The sequence below is a fragment of the Gallus gallus genome, chromosome 12, assembly GCF_016699485.2.
Source record: "Gallus gallus isolate bGalGal1 chromosome 12, bGalGal1.mat.broiler.GRCg7b, whole genome shotgun sequence".
Lineage (NCBI taxonomy): Eukaryota > Metazoa > Chordata > Aves > Galliformes > Phasianidae > Gallus > Gallus gallus.
The window spans coordinates 18,003,424-18,017,849 of record NC_052543.1 but is presented as its reverse complement, the minus strand read 5'-3'; the positions used below and the strand labels follow the sequence as shown (position 1 = coordinate 18,017,849).

The following is a 14,426-nucleotide window of genomic DNA, read 5'->3' as shown; positions in this document are numbered from 1 at the left end:
GTTTTTACACTCCTATTATTGGAAGCATAGAGATGGAAATGTGTTTAATTGTTTGAACATGATGTCGTTCATAAGTCTTCCCAAATAATACCCTGCTATCTGCCTAAGAGCTTAATAAACCACACACTTACCTTTCTGTTTCACAAAACTACTGATAGGTTATTGTTATTCAGTCCGTGAAGATTAAATTATCATTAATACCAGAGGTTTTTCCATTATAAACACTAAGTATGGTATTTGTTCCTTTTCTTAGTCTTCTAATTGACTAAGATGACCTGCTAAACCTTATGTAGATTGGGTTTAAATACCACACATCTTCATTGGCCAAACATTTATGTAAATATATTATAAACACTGATTTTGTGTGAGGACTACAGAGACCTTACGCTGATACAGTTTATAGAAGTCAACCAATCAGGAGTCTGAAGCATCTCAGGACTCACTCGTCTCCTGAGCAGCTATCAAACGCCAACTGCTGTTGGGATCTCTTTCAGCAAGAGCACCTTCTAACCAAAATCTCACAGGTCTCTTACATGACGTTCTACAGCATCCACTCTCAGCAGCTCAGGCACTGTCTGTCTGTGGGGTGCAGGCCCTTGCTGCCCCCAGCCCCCTGCTCACCTCAGAGTTATGGTTCAGGAGTCCCATGAGATACAAGCAGTGACCAGGTTGGAAACGATTCCGCTCCTGCAAAGCACTCCAGGAGGTACAGGGGCACTGACTTTGGGCTACGCTACTGGTGAGCAAGGAGATAAAGGTGTGGAGAGAGATGAAACATCTCAGTACACTGGCCTCCCGCATTAAGGAAAAAGGAAGCCAACCATAACAGTTGGTCTTTCAACTACATCTTGCTCTGCTCACAATGGGAAAGGCGATGGTTAATAACAAGTGCCAATGAGTCTCACTGAAGCCTGGCTCAAAGCCTCCAGAGAAACAAACAGAAGACGGCAAAGTGCGGTACTTACAAAGACCTGTCTGTGGTCTCGCCTATGTGTCAATGCTCACCAAACTCCCATTGTACCACTGAAGTAGCCCTAAAGGAGATCTAAGTCTTTTCACCTGGAGGCTTTTCCCCCCACATCATTCCTCGGGGATGTTAAATTTTCAGAAGACCCACTGGGAAAAAAAAATGCCATCATTAGCATATGAGTAGATCCTAACAGGCAAAACGTCTGGCTTTCTTTTAAACTTCAGTATAACGCATCTTAGGAGAGCTTTGTACTGGAAACATCAAAACATTTATTCATTAACAAAGATGTTTGGCTGTATCTGAGACATCTCCAGCCATCTTTCATGTAACAGAGCATCAGCTGCTGCTAACTGGGAGCTCAGGGAAAGATTAATAGGAGAAATAAACGTTGTAGAACCACCACATTCAACCGTTTAACACAACCTTTTAAAAATCCCTGTAAAGGCCATTTAAAAAAATGTAATTGTTCTAGAATATCTCCTTGAGACCCCATTGCCTTTTTAAAGTGATGTAATGTGGTAAGCATGTCGCTTACCTTACTGAAGACCACGTGCTGATGCATCTATGCTGTAATTAGGTACCAGAGCAAAAATCCACATTTACATGGCACAGTCAAAACCTGCTCCTTATTCTTTAGCGTGAATATAAACCGTGAATATAGATTACAGACAATTCACTAGATTGTTTTTAAAATGCTTTGACCTTCTTGTTCCTGAAGGTCTGATTTCCAGTGATTTAACACAGCAATGCAAAGAAAGAAAAATCTTTCTTTTCTTAGTGTCATACTGAAACAGATTTTTATCCTGCAGATTAAGATAAAAAGTGACTGCTTCTATCTAGGGAAAAGCAAAGAATGAAGTTATTTCCTAAGTACAGCAAATACAGCACTGGAAACACTGTTTGGTGCAGAAAATACCATTCCGAGTTCCTAATGAAACATGAACCTTGTTTATGCTAAGGCTGTAAGCAGATTTGACACCAGCGTTTTTGTTTTACTATCACCATTTTTGGGGGATGATCACAGGGGACAGGGAATGCTTGCGTCTTCTCAGGGAACGTGAGATTGGGTGGATATCATCATTTTATATGTGTGCTTTGCTAATAATAAAAAGAATGAATCACTACTGTCATGACATGCACACTTATATTTGAGTAACCGCTGCAGCACATAACAGTAAAGATGTGTGCAAGTTTAAATCCTGGCAGCACGCCTGGATGAGAGCTCCGGAGCTGACATTTGTGGATTTGTGTGATTCATGTAACTTTGCTGTGTTTGTGATTACCTTCCTGTCAGGGACTGCGCATCACTCATGCAGCAAGCGGCGGCCTCGCGGTTCCTGCGATGGAAGGAAAATTCCCAACTGTTGCACCAAACGCAGCTCACCGCCAGCCCCAGCCGCCGTCTGACAGCAGGGCCGAACAACAGCTCACAGGCAGTGGGAAAACAGCGTTTATAGGGACGTTATAGGGTCGTTTTAGGCCACAGACGTCGGTGTGGGAAGAAAACCCAGACTTCCTCTGATCTAGTCTGGCTAAAAATAGGAAAACAGAGCTGTGGCGATTTATGAACTTAGAAACGTGGCAGAGTAGCACTGAGGAGCTGCTTCTCCTCTTGCCATCACTGCACCCCAGTGGCGCCGGGGCTGGGCCTGGTACCCGGGGCTGGGCAGCACCTGTTCTGGGCCTGCTGCAGAGCTCTGCTAACTGCTGTTCAGAGACACCACGGGAGGAATTAAAAAGGCAACGACCCGGCTGTCCTGTGGGCAGCATCCCAGTGCCTTGTTTTTACCCTGATTTTTCAATCAGGCAAGGCAACCACACAGAACTGGCAGACAAGGCTAACTCCCCACATCAAGGGAAATAAATTACTTGGTACCAGAATATCTACAAAATTGTTTTCAAGTTTTGCATCTTTCGCAGAAATTGTACAGAAGAATAACAACTCCATCTATTTTCATAGGTGTTCCCACAAGCTAACACACGTATTTTAAATTAAGGCTATGCTATCTCCCTTTATAAAGGTATGGGGTGAGGGGTTGATGGTTGGATTTGATGATCTGAGTGGTCTTTTCCAACCCTAATGACTCCATGATTCTATGATTACCAGACATGGACGTCACCAAGACATGTTCCAGTACAGGAGGTGCAATCTGGGAACCAAGGAGGGTTTTCCCATCAGTTGCCTGCTGCCTTGCATTGCCACTGCCCCTAGAACAAGCTCTCCTAAGCTGATGGTTAAACACTGGCATTCAGGGAAACAAGCAATGGAAGGATTAACACCCAAAATACAACTGTGGCCACCAGCAGGCTGAGGTATCACAGAACACAGAACACACTGGTAAAGCTGTCCCAGTGGTGCAGGGCTGGGGACGTGCCAGCACATCCCACTGCCAAGGCACACTCATCTCACATCCATGGTGGCCTAGGGTTAGGGACCATGGGGCTCCAGACATTGCCCATAACACATGGTAGCACTGGTAGTGTGCAATTCAGGTTGGAAAGAAACATTTCATCCTCTTTAGTATTTACACGCTAAGGAAGAAAGGAGGCTCTTGCACAGGTAAGCTTTTCTTCTGCCGTCGTTCACATCCAAAGCATACAGTTTGTCATCAGGTAGAACAGAACAAGCTTAAAATTCTGGGAATTCTAGGGGAAAAAAAAAAAAAAAAAAAAAAAGCACAGCTCCACAGCAGAATGCACACAGAGGAGAATTCCCAGCTCGAGGAGTTCTCCCGTGGTCATCTGATTCAGTGCTGCACTGCACACACTACTTGACTCGGGTGTTCAGCACCCAGGCGAGCACATGGGCAGGAGACCTTCCATGAGTGCTATTCACAACGGCACACCAAACAAAGGTTTTGGCACAGCTTCCCACACAGCGTGAGCCCACTGGATGGGAACTGACAAAGCACCTACTGACATCAAGACCCCGTCAGAGGTATTCAGCTCTGCCCAGAGCTCAGTGCAGTGAGGAAGAGGTTACTGCACCCAGCAGAAGCCATTGTCTAAAGCAGGCTGCTTTGGGAAAATTAGCAGTGTGCACACCCCTAAATGAAGCTTTACAGCAAGTAAAAGAGGGATTAGCCATGTAAAGTAAGTCCTTTTGGTATTAGATTAAAGGGGGGAGGTGACTTTGAAGGATTATTTAGGAGCCATTTAAGCAGTTCGCAGGGACTTACAAATGCAGGGTAAAAAATACAAGCTCTGTAGGTCCAGAAAAACAGAAAAATAAGTGCTCTGGTCAGCAAAGCAACACAAAAGATTCCTGGAGGGTGGACCCGAGTGCAGGGCCCATGGCTCTGCTTCCCACACATGCATGGGATAGACTGCTGGTGTAGAGCAGGGGCGGGGAGCACAGGGGCTCGCACCCCGCTGGCACGCTCCGGGCACGATGTAAGAAAGCATCTCAGGAGCCGCGTGGCTGCTTAACTCGTAGGCTCCCACTGGTCTCTGCTCGCATCTGAATGATTTACCTGCGAGGATGCAGGTCCTGAACCAAGCCACGTAAACAGGAGGATGTGCAAGCATAACACAGAAAATGACTTATCCCCACAGGAAAACGTCCCCCTTCCTCCCCGCACCTCAGGGTGCCTTATCAACATGCTGGCTCTTAATCCTTTGCCCATATTAATCCCGCAAGGGAAAATGAATGCACTGCTGCAAGACCTCAGACTGTTTTATTAAACCCTCCTTGCAGAAACCAGCTCCTGCTTAGTCCAAAACGTGATGGATAATTAGTATGTAAGGTACAAACTGTTTGCACTTGTTATGCAAGCGGCATCGTTTAATTTGTAGTTTAGAGAGCGAGTCATTCCTGTCTGGGATAAATAAAACAACACGCTGCATTATGTTGCTCCCGACACGGAAGCAACATCAGACTGGGGAAAGCAAAAGAAGCTAAAACTCAAGCAGGGAACATCGGCTGTATCAAGCAAAAAGTTATGCATGCATTCTGCCAGCTTGCGAGGGAGCATCTCCCTGCCAGCAGAGACGCGCACACACCCACAGCCTCAGCCCCGCGCTCTCCGTCTCAACCGCGTTTCCCTCATCCTCGCCGGGTCCAGCTCTGCCCTGCCCCGGCTCTCCCCTCCAGGGACGCCCCGCGGAGCGTCCCCGGGGCCGTTCTCCGAAAGCCGCTCCGGCAGCATAGGAGAACCGCTGCTCTCCGGGTTCCGCTCCCCGAGCTCCGCGCTCTGCTCTCCGGGCTCCGCACCCAGAGCATCCCCGCCGTTCTCTCCTTCCCCTCGCCGCACGCGGTTCCCTTATTCCCCGATGGAATTTTTCACCTCCCGATGGGTTTCTCCTTCCCTAGCCTGCTTCCCGCAGCGGAGCGGCGCTTACCTGCCCGGGGCGGGGGGCATGCTGGGCTCCGCGGGCGCTGCCAGCCCGCCGTGCGCGGCAGCCCCGAGGTGCGCGGCTCCCGCAGCAGCCCGCGGCCGCAGCATTGAGCGGCAGCGGCCGGGAGCCGGGCGAGCAGCGCAGACCCCTCCTCCTCCTCCCAAAGCTGCGCCGTGCGCGGGGGGCGGGCGGAGGAGCCGCGGCAGCGCGGCCGCCCTTAACCCTTCTCCCACCCCGCAGCCCCGAACGGCGCTCGCCGCCCTCCTGCCGGGCTCAGTGGGGGTCTGAGGGGCCACCCCGCTTCTTTTCGGGTTTGCTTTCAGTCAAGGTAGGGTTCGTCCCGGTAAATGCGGACCCATCCGCATCCGCTGCCCAGTACAGCCCCGAACAGCGGATAGCACGGAGTCCCCACTTACAGCGCTGGGCATATATTTGGTTCTTTTTTTTTCTCCTCTCTGCGGTTGCCTCTAGCATTAAGCTCAGTTTTGCCATAATTTTCTCATTCATGCAAAGCTGCCTCCCTCCATCTGCCTGGTCCACCCTCTGCTTCCATCCCCATTCTGACCCTTCTCGCCCAAGACGGCAGCATCTCTCGGCGTTCTCGGGAGAAGGGACGAGGCACAGAGAAGCACACACGGGTCCCATTCGTGCCCCTCCTACACCCCTCACCGCCGCACTGCGAGCTGCCGTCCCGCGCTGGGACCTTCCCCAGGGTCCTCTCCCACGAGCTCTCTCCCCACTTGTAGCTGCCAAGCAAATAACGAGCCGCGAACCGCTTCGAGAGCCGGAGCTCCGGTTTGATACATACAGTGATCCTAAAAACAACCAAAAACATGCAAAGCGAAGGCGGGACCTACCTTTCCCCCGTCCTGCACTACCGAACGGGGAGAAGTGCTCTTAAATGACTGCGTAAAAAGTGCCTTTCGGTGCAAAGAGAGTATTCAGCCTTAACTGTGCTTCCCCTGGGTTTTGAGGGATTAAGTGAAACCCTTATTATGTTTAATTATCTCTAGAGTTGCTCTCTGTGCTTGCTGCCTTGCTTTATGGTTTAATAAACTGCACGTCGATATAAACTGAATGACAATTAACATTAGTGCAGGTTGGATTCGCGTTTATTGCTGCTCGCAGGTTCACACTCGACGTGCCTCTGCACGGAGCTTTCATTGCCACCCATCAGCACCTCTCCATCAGCACAGCTCCCAGTTCCAAAAGGTGGCTGGAAAACTGCCCCAGCAGCTCGGGGTGCATGTGGGAACCCCTAACTCAGCCCCGTGCACACCCACCTGTGCTCGCACGTGGGGTGGAGGTAACTGAGTCCCTTGAGCCAACCCAGTGTCACTGCCCTCAGCTCCTTATGGATGCTGGGCTCCCACGTGGTGGTGGATGCGCACAGAGGTCAGGAGGGGCCAGCACTGCCTTTCCTGAATCCTAGTGAAGCTCTAACATCAGATCCAACTGCGAAAGCAAAGTCTGGAGCAGCTGGGGGTATTGCACTTGAGCAGTGTATAAATGAATCCCGCGTGCTATGAGACGTTATATAAATGTTATGTATTATCTGTGTAATCTCATTCTGATTTATACAATAGTAGAGACTGCTCAGTAATCCAAAATAAATATATCTCAAGTTGAGCTCCAAGTGTTTTCAATTTGGGAGTGCCTGTGTCTCCAAGGTCACCTCATAAATCCTGGCACTGTGGCACGGCGCTGCCAATCTGCGTGGGGTGTAATAAGTCTGGAGGGAAATCAACGCTGAAAACGCTGCCGAATTTCTCAAAAGGAGCACGCGTAGAATACATCATCACAACCCATCTGAGCGTGCAACATCCTTACGAGCGCTGGAGGAAAAACATCATCCAGCCTCAACTGGGTGGCAACCAAAAGCAAATAGGATCTGAAAGGTAAAACCATGGGACCGGTGTGTGCAGACAGATGGCTTCCTTGGAAAGCCTCTTGGTTGCACCGCCTTCTCTGCGCACATTGTAACACATCACCGAATGAAGGAGCAGACAGGTCGCTCACTTTTGTTTCTAAACAAACCCACGAATAAGGCCAGAGGTAGAAGAGTCAGAAATCAAAGACTCCCATCTAAAAGTCAGACAAATTCTTTTTAGCAAATAGTCTAAAATACTTCATAAATCCAGCAAGAAAAGCTGCCTTGCAGGTTTTTAAGATCACTTGCAATAATAAAGCTGACACTTTGAATAAAGCCTTACAGCACGACCTTCAGAAACAAGCAGCTGCACTCATGCTTGACAACTGGGATATTCGTGCCAGAACATTGCAGCAATATTTAGCATGGTAATACTAATTACATAAAAACAAACTATTTTTGATTACCGTGAAGGCTGTCACACAGGCAAAGCCGAGAGGGAGGCAAAACCAGCCCTGCTCCTGATGCATTTACACCATCTCGCCCTGCTGCTCTCTGCTCCTTCCTGCCGAGAGGTGTGGGTGAGGCAGTGCGTGGCCCTGCAGTGCATCCGTCCCATCCGCAGGGATAGAGACAGAGGGCCAGGCCATAAATTTATGGGTGATGATCTCATGGCCTGAACTTGGCAGAGGTCCTTTGTTTAGACTCCAGTTTGTGTAAGTCTTGGGAAGGGTTTGTGCACTGTTTTACTAATATGGTAAGACTTTGTTAAGCAACTCTTTAAATGACTGCTACAAAGCAATCTCCAGGGTTTACACTGTAGTTTTGTCTGACCTTTAATTAAAATACCAAGGCTATCTTTACAAGGTGATGGCTCTCTGCAAAGATCTTCGAGGGGCTGTTCAAGTCTAGGACTGTTTATCTCACAGGGATACAGACAGCATTACAACCCACAATGAGTTTTGTAGAGATTTACCTTTTTTTCTAACCATTTAACAGTCCTGCATCGTGAGTTTTGTTACAAAATAATGCAAATATATGTGTGTATATATATATATGCATAGTTTTAAAGGAGATAAAAGAAGAAAAAAAATAACAACTGGCTGAGAGTTGTTTGCAGTGTGATCTGTAAATATTCCCACATCCACAGATAAGTGACAGCACAGACGGTGAGAAGTGGGAGAATAAATCTTTCAGACAAACTTGAAGTGATATTAGCGCTGTGGAAAGGTGGTAGATGGATGCCTTCAGAGCCCGATGTCCTATCTGTGAGCAAAGAAGAAACCTCTGTGTTTTGCCAGCACGGCCCAACATGGGTTTCAGAAGCCACTGCTTGGAGCTGCGGGGTGATGTTTGCACCGAACTGATTCAATCTTTGGCCACCCTGGTGAGGTCCCTGCCAAAGATGCCAGCAAATGCCAAATCCAATGAAGCACCTTGAAGAAAGTGTGTATTTAACCCTAGCAATATGGCTGAGAAGCAAACATCTGAACCTACAAACTCAGAGTCATCACATAGTCCTCAGACATTAGCTTTAACGACTTGGTTGTCCAAGGACAAAGAACAACACTGGGCTTTCCAGGATGCGAGTGTTTGAAAGAGTCATCATTTTTTTAGCTTATTTCTAAAGTCTTTATGTCCATAAGGTCTCTGGAAGACAACGGCAGTTCTGCCTACCTCAGGGTAGCACCGGAATGGACCGAACAATTATTGCAGTCTTCTGCCCTCTAAAAAGCTTTGTTCAATAGCAGCTGAGTCCAGATTGTTTGTTTTCATTGGACTTTCTGTGTTCAACTCCTCCTGAACCTTTTTAAAAATCCCCTAGGGGATATGTTTCCTAGCCAAATTTGATAATAAAGGGCATTTTAATGACCAAGATACCAAATCCTGAAATTCAGGATTTTTGAATGAAAATGATGCAATCCTCAAATGGTAAAACTGTCATTTATAACTCTAAATTAAAGCCTTAGGATACAAGGCAAAGAATTTTAACATTTAAAAAATCAGAAAAGAAAAAGCCTGAAGCTTCTCAGTCTAAGTTATAAATTATTTTTGTCATCATTAAGATTCCAAGGTGACACCCCCTGCTACATGTTAGTAGTTAGAGAAACATGGTAATGTAAACTTTGTTATCTGCTGTGAATTTTTTTTACATTAGATTTAAAATACAATAATCTAATTACTTCAGAAATTAAAAGAACAGCTCGCCATTATTTCCAAACCATCACAAGAGAGAAGCTTCAAACGACACAAAATAATATGTACATTAAAAATGTTAAAAATAATTCCCCTTAAAAAGACAAAATTCAGAGTGTGTTGCTATGATAAGGTGCTGACATTTATAAATGCCATGTGATTAGCATGTGAAGAAGAGATACACATTCATTGTATGCTAAGACCTATTAATCATCTGTCACCTGATAAACACGCAGCATAATGCCCTCCCTGCCTCATTTCGAGTCCTTACAAAGTTGGCTGTGGGTGCTGATAACTCCAAAACTTCTTTGGACTGTTTAGTTAGGACTTTTAATAGCAAGAAATTTGCACGCTACCTGCACACAGCTGGGATCTTGCTAAAGAACACAGCTCAAATGGACAATCTATGGTCAAAATTAAAGAGTGGATGAACGGCTGTCAACCGATGGCCTCATCAACCATAGTGACGTGGTTCTTCCAGACATAACTGAGGGTGCTCCTGGTGCATTTTCTGTTGTGAATGTTCTATTGAAATCTTCGGTATTTGGCCTTCAGAGAATGAATCTGCACTTGAAGCTTCATGAATGGAACCCTCCAACTAGACGAAGCCCCACTGACTGCATCATATCCCTGCACGATTCTCCACAAACCCAGCTAGCGAACTGAGGAAGAGAGACAGCTTTTCTTCCAGAGGAGCCTGGAGACAGGCCCTCCGAGGCAGAAAAAATTCCTTACATCCAGAGAAAAGCCTACATGAGGCACTTCGGAGCTCAGAGACAGGAATTATCAGATTAAACATGCGATCCATTTGTGTAGTGTCTTGCCTTGGATCGTCACTTATTCCAGGGAGAAGAGCCCAGCGTGGCCCTCATACAGGCCACCCATAGAGTTTCCACTGAGTCACACAGATGCAGCTGCAGGTAGCTAACTAAAACCCCTTCAAAATACAAACCACTCTTCTCAGTAATGAGAGCTGGAAGGTCTTTTAGACTTTTGCTAGAATGGGAGCCACGGAGAGAATTCTGAGCAAGACATAGTCTATTGTTAATGCACAGATAAGGAAGAACAAAAATAGAACTGTATTAATTTCAGCACAGAAATACAGGGAAAAATATACTTGTGTCAAGGAAAAAGAAAGTAATAAAAATTTTTATATGAAAGATTTCTATAGAGGCCATTAGAAAGAGCAGAGAGAGGGGAAAGAAAAAGCAGAGGAAAACATCTCTCTGCAGCTTATGAATAACAAATAAACTTTATTCTTGTAATGATAGGGTAAGGTTTTAGTTGAAGGGTAGTAGCCTGCCAATAATAAAGGTAAAGACAAATACTGTTATAGCTGCTGGAAGAATAAAAATAAAGCTGACTTCTTTTTTCTTTCTTTTTTTTTTCCTTTTTTTTTTTAATTGAAACAATTATTTTTCCTTAGGACAGTTGGCTACCTTCGACAGATAAGTCATTAACTGTCACTTCTGAATTTTAGCTTTATACAGCACTTATCAATGTGCTGATTCTGCATGCATAATTTCCTAAAAGAGATCATATTATTATGGCAGTCATGTTAGCAGTATGTGAACACGCATATTCCCATTTAAGCCATTATCTGAAAATAATATCCTGAATTGGATACATCCCATGGGAAGAAACAGAACAAAACCACTTTGGCCCCAACGTATTTATGATGTTTAAGTAAACACGGGAGCCAGTTTACATGCCTAAGACAGAAAAAAATAAAGTCAGTGCAAACATGCTGTAGAGCATTCAAATGCTGCACCATCGCTGCTGTGAGACATCCAGTGGGTGCCAGGCAATGCACTGCTTAGTGCTGCGTGTCCATGAGTCCACGAGTGTAAAAAAACAGAAATCCAAAGACATGAAATTCTTTGTTCTATGCAGAGAAGCAACCAGCAGCTGAATCTTCCTATTCCGAGTGGTTCTGAGTTTGGCTTTTGTGTATTCTGCAAGCTTTATAGACCTTCCTGTAGTGACAGAGCTGCTGGTCATTCACTAAAAGGAAACAGAACAAAAGGATAACTGAAATCTTTCAACAGCTAAGTGGGTTTTTTTCTTCTCTCTCTTTTTTTTTTTTCTTTTTCATTTTTTATTTTTTAATTTCTAAAGAATGGATTTAGCTCTGCAAAGGAAAGACAACTGAACTATTTGAAACCCTAAGGAAATGCTTACTCCTTCCTTTGCAATGCTGGGATGTTCCACTAAGGCTTACATTATTAAGAGTCTTCCAATGGATTTATGAACAGAAGATTACATTCTTAATGCTGCTTCTCAGAAATTGAGTGAATAATTCAAAGCACACCAATATACTATGGAAAACAGAAAAGTACCTTTACAGCTCCGTACCATACAAAGAAAGTGAGCCTCAAGCTCACTCAAGCTATATAAATGTGATAGATGCAGCATAAAGACCACTGTGTATGAGACAGCTGCATGAAGTGAGGTGGTGTAAAGCACTGAGTGGTAGCTATAGAATATGCGAACAATTGCCAGCGATAATGCACGTGTATAACATAAGATTGATAGCACTACATGTGAAAAACATACCAGTAGACCATTAATAAGCTCTGTTTGTGCTTCGTATTGACAGATTTAGAGCATCTGCCCATCAGAAGTCAAAGACATTAGAGCAATGGCCCAGGGCAATGAGCCAGCTACCAGAGGAGGTTCATCCTTGCGCCAGGGGAGAAGAGAGCAGCAGCTGGGAGCTGCTTCTTTAAATACCTGCACTGTTCCCTTTTAACATTGTTTTCTTTAAGAATGCTCATGGCAAATAGGAATGGGCTTTCATCAGAGGCGCCAGGTCAGGATGATGCCATGGAATGGCAGTAGTCTGCTGGGTTTGACAACAGGGAGCTGCTAAAAAGGAGGTGGTATGAGGACACTCAAAATGGGAAAGGTTTGATTGGCAATTTGGCAGTTGCTGTGTGCAGCTCAAGTTAGTCTGAAGTAAACAGTAAATCAGTCATCCTTACACATGAATTCTTGCTGAGGAGTGAGAAAAGCCCTATATCTGTGGAGGTAGAGGACATTGTAGACCCACGCTAAGACATTAAAAGAGAGAAGTTCGGGATCATCAAGCAGCTGCATTGAAATATGCAAGGAAATCTCTCTCCCTTTCCCGCCCCTTCTCTGTCTATCAGAATCTGGCATCACTCATTCTTCCTGTTCTTCATGCAAGGATGCGATGAGACAGCAAAGTGATCCCTAGAGAAACCTCTCATCCAAGGCTGGCTGTTCAATTGTAAAATGGGGACTGGTGCTGGTTTGCCCACCTGTCCCCGGTGAGCACTTCTCCTTCTCCAAGGAGTCAGCCTGCCTGAGTGCAAACCAATGGCATTTCCATCAAAACCATTATCTGCCAAACCCATCCTAAGTAACGCTTATGTGCCAGCTCAGCTGCTCATGTGAGCTGTGCACAGGGGACACTCAGCTTGCACTGCCAAAGCCTTCTGCAAAGCATCTCCCACCAGGCCTGGAGCTGCAGGGATGTGCCAGTGCTCAGCCCAAGAGGGAAAAGGGAGTTTATCAAGGAACTGATCATAAACTTTCTGATTCCCTCAAATGTGGTGTTTGAGGGATTCAGTGTCCCTCCCTCAAAAAAAGTCCACTACTATGTTTAACACTATTAGCGGCCATATGAGCAAAGTAGGACACTAAAACCTGCTTTACACTTTTACCATAACCTCAACACGAGGAAAAAAAAATGGCATAAAAGAGCAGATCTGAAGCATCCTCATCAGAAAGGAGCTTCCCCCTTCTCAAACATGAACGTCTTGACACCTGACTCAATATCACAGTAAAAATTGATCCCCGTGCAACATCCCAAAGGCAATAAGGGTGAAGAATGTGTGTCCTTTACTGCTTTTGGGCTACCTACTTCCCTGCCTTTATTTTAAATTACAGATGATAAATACGGAGGAAGAAAGAGCAAAAGAAACCCGTAGGAACAAAAGATGACAGTGTTTTCTGGAGTGATCCAGCTGATTTAAGCATGTAGAAACACTTGATGCTCACTGCAAGTTACTTTGTTGTGTACTCTGTTTAACTGTATGTGGTTTGTCTCACTGCTGTCTTTGTTTCGGGGTTATTTTTAGATCTGAAAAATGCTCAGCAATTAGCTGCTTTCTCGCGGTGCTGTTCCTCTCCAGATGCTTGCAGGTTGCCTTTCTTTCCTGCTGCAAGCCTGCCTGCAGCACGCTGATTGCACTGCTGATCGCTCGGCTTGCCTGCTGCCATGCATGCAGCAGTGCGGGGCTGAAGGGGCCGAGCCTGACCCATTTGCCAACCCCAACCTCCTGCACCTTTTGGGGTCATCTGAGCACTCTTAATTCTGCATCACACACAAACTGCACACCACTGCATGCCCACAACTGCATGAATGGTTCTCGTAACATTTGCTACTCAGCGTGCACCAACCGCTCACTGCTGTCTGCTAATGGGAGGGCATGGGTCTGGACTGGGTTGTCTCCATTGGCACTTCCCATTCACGTTCCCTAGGAATCCTTTGCAAAGTCTTTTTTCACCCCATCTTGAATCTCAGCTGTTGTGCCTCAACAATATCTCCTGCAAGAGCGAAGCCACCACAGCAGAGGGAAAAGAAAATAAGAAAACTATGTGGATCTCTCATATCTCCCAACTTTTATGGTCTGATATTCACAATCAGATAATAACAGCTTGGATCTCTTCTGTCATTTTGCCCTGCACGCACTCAGAATAGCAGTGGAATTTAAACTACTATCTGCAATACTTTTTATTGAAAGCTGTATCTAAAAAAGGATATCTTGCTGAAATAAGCACTTAGCCATTTCTGTATTTCAGGGGTTTTCATTTTTGATGACACGCTGTGTATGAACCTTCGTGACATACTGACTCAACTACCTAGCGGGGAGTGAGCTAAGTCCCACGTAGACAAAGGTGAATTCCAACACTGCTGATATTTGTAATTGGAATGAAGAAAACAGATGAACAAAAATTCCTTCTCTAACCCTCCTGACACATCAGCTGAGCCCAGGTTGACCCTCACAAACGAGAGCTTTGCAC

At 45.6% G+C, this 14,426-nt stretch overlaps 1 protein-coding gene across 3 annotated transcripts in view; it reads right to left on the bottom strand.

The window, feature by feature from the left end:
• CNTN4 (contactin 4) overlaps positions 1–6,143 on the bottom strand; it is a 258,279-nt gene extending 252,136 nt beyond the window's left edge. For 2 of the 3 annotated variants that reach the window (XM_414435.8, XM_025154515.3), the window contains exon 1: positions 5,312–5,413. The gene's annotated coding sequence lies outside the window, so the exon portion shown is untranslated. Of the gene's footprint in view, positions 1–5,311; positions 5,414–5,873 lie in introns of those variants that run through there. The other variant, XM_046900033.1, reaches the window with a different exon arrangement.
• Positions 6,144–14,426: the final 8,283 nt, after the last annotated feature.